The sequence below is a fragment of the Austrofundulus limnaeus genome, unplaced genomic scaffold, assembly GCF_001266775.1.
Source record: "Austrofundulus limnaeus strain Quisiro unplaced genomic scaffold, Austrofundulus_limnaeus-1.0 Scaffold11, whole genome shotgun sequence".
Classification (NCBI taxonomy): domain Eukaryota; kingdom Metazoa; phylum Chordata; class Actinopteri; order Cyprinodontiformes; family Rivulidae; genus Austrofundulus; species Austrofundulus limnaeus.
In genome coordinates this window covers 1630731-1636830 of record NW_013952413.1, presented here as the reverse complement: position 1 = coordinate 1636830, position 6100 = coordinate 1630731, and the positions used below count along the sequence as shown (strand labels likewise).

Below are 6100 nucleotides of genomic sequence, written 5' to 3'. Positions count from 1 at the left end.
TTTTTTTTTTTTTTTGATAACGTTAAGTCCTTTTCTTGCTCCCCGTGGCCAATTTGGCTCTAGACGTGTTTGCTTTGTTTGTGTGCTCGACAAGCATATTATACGATACGGCAGCCTCTACCCACAATGCACTGCATTCTGACATTGTTCCCTATTCTCTGAAGTGTGTTTCCAGTAAGATTAAGCAAACTGTAAAATAGTGAGAATGCTGTTTTACAACACGCGGGTGCTGATTTGTATTGTCTGTTGCATTGATTTTTAAAAGAAGCCTCGGGTTACAGTAGCTGCATTAAACAAGAGCAGCTCCTTTTAAAACATTAAAATACTTGGAGTACATTTTTTGCATTTCCCTTCGGAGTGGATCTCGGGGCTGGCGTTTGGCAGATGAAACCAGCTAACTGCAGGTTTTCGTGACATCTGTGTGCAGAAGGACTTGTCAGAAACCCTGAGCCCCTCCTTTTACTCGCCTTCACTTGTTCTATAATCAGTGGCAGCGGATGGGTAAAAAGGCAGAGTCGCTTTTTACTCCTAAATAAAAGGCCACTTAGGCAGATAATTCTCCTGAGACTTATCGTTTCTGCTTTTCTTTTTTTTCTCTCTCTCTCTCCCTCGCTCCTTTTCTGCCTCCAGATGAAGAAATCCGTGGAACAGAGCAAACATTCCCTTTAATTAATGGAACCTTTCATTAATCTCACCTCTTGTTGCTCTTTTCATCCATTTCTTACCCTCTTTTCAGTGTTTTCTCTTTGTTATCGTCCATCGTAGGGAACCCATAGGTACCCTTCACATTACTGCTCCTTTTAGGTTAACTGTTGATGCCTTTTGAAATTTCTGGCTCATCCACGCTTTGATGTTGCCTTCAAATGGAAACTAAGCAAAACTTTGAAGTTGCGACTTAGAAGTGGCCAAGAATGTCGAATACCTGCAAAATCTGAGCACTTCACACATTTTTTTTAATTTGTATTATTATTTTTCTATTATAAACGCAATTTTTTCAGTCCGAGCTGCACATGCGCAGTAAAATTTGAGTCGCGGCGTCTGGGTGGGGAATCAGCAATATTTGTTTTTAAAAGTGAGGCGGAGAGATCGAGCGCTCTGTCTATCTTTGTTCTATTTCTGGGAATGGCTGCTGGAGGATTACTGCAAGTGGCAGAGTATTCATTATTTAGATGGAAGTAGCAGAGTTGGGGAAGGGCTGGTTTTATAAACCGCTTGACGGTGACATGTGTGCTGCTATGCTAGAAGCAGAGAGAGAGAGAGAGAGAGAGAGAAAAAGTTTCACCTCCAAAGTCTATCCCACCAGCAAAGGCACTTGTAGCAACTCTGTGGTAGAGACACTGAACACTAAGTAAAACTGATGGAGCAGTCTCTGATTGATGGAGTTAATGGATGAAATCGTTATGAGTTCTCCCAGATTGCTCTCCATACAGGCTSTGGAAGTCATGAAGCCTGCTGTTTCATGGCGCATGCAAGATGTGGCATTATAGTTTTTAAATACAGCATCTTTCATGCTTGTTATTACACTGAAAACGACTCGAGTTGGATATCTGCATCGAGAAATCTTTGTTAAGCCTGACTGATTGTGAAATAATGGCAGTTTTGTCTCTGTGCCTGACTTGGTATACGCAGAGAAGAAATGACTGAAGACATCAGCAGCGACATTTTAAAATAGCCTAAGAGGAGAGGTGGTGTGGGGGGGGGAGTGAATTTAAAATGAGAAAGCTGTGACAGATAGTGTTTTCCAAAGCAAAAGCTGCCAGTGTTGGTGGTGGGTCACCGGTGAGAGATTTTCTCCTGGCTAAAATAGTCGCCTGTTTAGCCTGACATTTTTTGATCCTGGTCACAGAGAGGGTCCCACCGCTGTGATTAATGCACTGTCATGCCGCCATGGTGGAGGATGTCTCTCGGCAGTCTCCGTCCCCTTTTCCTGTACTCCTCCCTGATATTTCACTAATGTGACTCGACAATAAAGAGATTGATAGTGATCATTATGCTGCTCTCAAAGAGTAATGTCACTTCCCAGCATGATCCAGCCAGCTTCTAATTCAATGACTGCTGTGGGGGTCGCATTTGAGTTGTGGTGGTGCATAATGTTACTGTACATACAAGTGGCTACTTCAGCTTACGGGAACTGGGGACGTTTTAAAATCACCTTCTCTTATTATTAAAGACAGCTCTCTTGAAGCCCTGTATGGGTGCTGTGCTAAATAAAACCCCAAAGATGGCTCTTCCTGAGGAACTTGACACTTTCCATCCAATTGCAATGCGAATTTTGAATATGTCTCCAAAAGAAAGAAAAAAAAAAGCAAATTAGGTGAGTTTCTAGCTACTGGTTTGTAGCAAAACAACCAGGCTACGCAAAGCGTAATTAGTTCTGTTTCCAAATTCAGGGGCTGGTTCCTTCAAAGGACCCAGCCTACCCGGTCTAGGTGGGCCAGTGTTACACCATATTTTGTGACCATCATATATTGTGACCAAAGAGGGCGCTGTTGCCTTTCTACAACAGAACTTGGCCAGACATGGCCACAAAGAAGAATATGATACGCCAACTTGTAAGCCAGAGGCTGAAAACATACAAAGGAAAAAAAAAAAAAACAAACTATTGACTGTTTTACATGGTCACAGAATGTGACAGCTGTCCTATATTGTGACTTCACTGTAGATAAGGAAATAGTATTTTTTTTATTCAAAAACTATTTAAACTAATTTTTTGCATCCTCTAGTGTCAGAAAAATAACTTTTGATCACTGACATGGTGCCTGTTATTAAATTAGTACAGGGTAATATAATATGATAGCTATTATCATGTATAGTAGTAATAATAGTAGTAGTAATAGTCAACAAGCCAGTGATCAGAAGTAATTTTTCTGACATTAGAGGATGTATACAATGAGTAGAATCAGTTTATGAATAAATATTTTTACTATTTACCAAGCTACAGTGAAGTCACAGTATATGATAACAGTTGTCATATTGGCTGTGTCCAAAACGGCAGGACGGGTCCTCCGGAGGACCCAGACTCCCCGGTCTCGGCGGGCCGGGTCCTTGGTAGACCGGGAAGACCGGAAAAAAAGAGGCTGTGAATTTGGACGGTTTAGCCTCCCCTCCTTACCCCGGCGTACATCTTGTCACCTAGCAACTGTGACGACGCTAAACAAGCAAACTTAAATCAAAACTAGAAAAATATCAATACATTAGCATTATTAATATCACAAAACTATAAAATTAACTTAAAAGTATCATTTGAAGAACTAATTGACCCGCTGTAGGTTCATGTTTATTTCGCGTTTTTTGTGACGAAAAAATAATATGTAAAAAAAATGTCCATACAAATGATAAAAGTATTAGAATTACAACCGCTAATTTTTTTAATTTTTATATCACCACATTTTTATTTAAAATGTATTATTTTCTCTCGCTTCGTCCGCCATTACTAGCATAAAAAAATCTCTGGTCGGGCCGCAATGCATTATGGGATATGCTGGGCCGGGAAGGATCCATCAGACCTGTCCTTCGATTCGGGCCAAAGGAAGGACGTATTTGTCGGCCGCATCGGAGGAGTCTTCGGTTTTGGACGTCCTTCGTCGCGGCGCTGTGACGTATGCGGCCGACAAATTCGACCTTYGGAGGACCCGTCCTGCTGTTTTGGACACAGCCATTTTGTGACCTCTGGGTTACACTTTGGCATATCATATTCTTCTTTGTGGCTGGCCAAGTTCTGTTGTAGAAACGCAACAGTGCCCCCTCTGGTCAAAATATATGATGGTCACAAAATATGGTGTAACACCGGGTCCTTGGTCAACCAAGCAGACCGGAAAAAAGTGGCTGTGAATTTGGACGGTCTAGTCTTCTGCTTTATTCTCACTCTTACCCCTGAGTATGTCTAGCAACTGTGATGATGATAAATAGAAGAAAATTAAGATCGAAATTAGCAAAACATTTTATTAGAATTTTAAATATCACAAATCAAAAAAATAGCCTAAAGGCTATATTTAAAGAACAAACAGACCCGTCTTAGGTGCACATTTATTTCATTATACCAGCTCGTTTGATTTCTGACGAGAATAATATTAAAAACATGTCTATAGAAATGACTAAACAACACAACTGCTCGAAACCCATCAATCCCAGCAATCAAATCAGGGGAAACAGAGGACACATTTGTCGGCTGCAAYGGAGGAGTCTTTGAATTTGGACAGCCTCCGGCACGGCGCAGTGACCTAAGTGGCTAACAAATTCGGGCTTCAGAGGACCTAGCCTCTGAATGTGGACACAGCATTCATCGGTCGTTGACATTGCACATAGTTATACAAGAAGTTGAGGTGCACCGGAGAGAAGTTTTCAGAAGTGTGTTGCTATCAGGCAAATTGTTTTGTCATATCAATTATTGATGTTATATGCTGTCGGTCCACACATACCTGGTKTTGCTTCCAGCCATGTTTTCACGTGTTATGGGAATATCCAGGAAGACTTGTGAGGTAAAAGTTGCTATTTGTTTCTATATCGCCTTTTGCACATTAACCTCTTTTTCGGAAAATTCGACAAACACCTAAAACAAGTTTCCTTTTTTTTTTTTGAGAAATTGAGGAAATGTTTTCGAATTTTGCGGGTCCCATAAACCTGTTCTAATATACTTGAAAATGCGCATAACAAAACGTTGATGGAAACACGGCTACTGTAAGTATTCACAATCTGACTCTTACTGTAACACTTCACAAGCTTTAGCACCGATTTCCATGTCCTCCATCTAGTAATGAAAAAAAATGCGAGGGTCATTCATTTGTTTTCCTTACCCTCAGTCTTTACAGAGAGGTTGATTTGTTTATCTGCATGTGCTTTTGCCCCTGGCTCCAGTCTCCTACATAAAGAAAAAAAAAAAGGTTTAGCATTTAAATTGGTTGATCCGCTGCACATTTGCTAAACCTGCTTTTAAAGCATTACATTGATGAAAAGCAGACTGTAATCCCAGAGGTTGTGCGACCTTATCATACTAAACACCTGACAATGGGATTCTGTTGTCACTCCGGAAACAAAAAGAGACTATTCACAAGACTGTCTTACATTTASTGACCACTGCAGTTTACTGCAACTGTAGTCAGAGGTCAGCTTGCTGCAGGTATGAATCAGAGCATGACGTTGTGAGAACAGCAAAATCTGTTGTTTATGACTGCTTGGCACTGGTGCTGAAAGAAACACCAAAGTCTTTTTAACGCCATGCTGCTCAGGAAGTTGTCTTCCCTACCAAACGTGTTCTACTGTAACTCCTGGGTGTCAGTGTCCGGACCTGAGCGAGGAGACTTTGTTAGCTTTCCAGCTTTCAGAGGTAATCCCAGAATCTCTTGTATGCATTTCTGCTCTGCTTATAGTCACACTATCTGATCCTCCGGCGCCGCACTTCCCCATTTTATATTTAGCCAGACAAGACATTTAGTCAATAGCGTTGCCTATGAATATGGAGTAGGGAGGTGGCCTTCACCTGAATGTGGCAGATGTGATTTCTAACTAAATCATAGGGATTACATTATTGACAGTGCCTTGAATAAACATCAGGATCAGGTCAAAATCCATTGTCTTCCATGCACAAAATCTGCAGCATGCTGAGGTTTTCAAACAGCCAGAGCATATCTTACTTGCATGAACAACACATTCGATATGATGAATCGCGTATAAGTGATATGCAATCGACTGGAAAAGAAATAAAATAATAATAAATCTACCTGGAGAAAATATTGCCCTGAAACTATTTTTTTTATTTCCCCATCACATCGAAATGAGGATTATGTCAAATTTTGTCAAAATCACCTACCGGTAATCATATTTTCAGATTCTTGGCTTTTAAAAGCTACATTGTGATACTTAGATCATCCCGATGTCATTAGTAGATCCAGAGATATTATTTAATTTGTCCTGTTGGTTACAATAATACATAAATATTTGGTCTAAATCTTAATTTTGTGTAATTTTAATGAGGATTTTTTTATGTTGTTGGAAAAAAGAAACCTCAAATAGTATTTGAATATTAAAGGGCCAATATTATGTGTTTCTCAGGCATACATTTAAATACTATACCATAATAAAGTATCTATGTCCCCTTTAGCTG

General features: G+C 40.2%; 1 protein-coding gene across 1 annotated transcript in view; it reads left to right on the top strand.

Annotated features, from left to right (window-relative positions):
• si:dkey-237h12.3 (teneurin-3) overlaps positions 1-6100 on the top strand; it is a gene marked incomplete in the record, with an annotated part of 271624 nt that overhangs the window by 125722 nt on the left and 139802 nt on the right.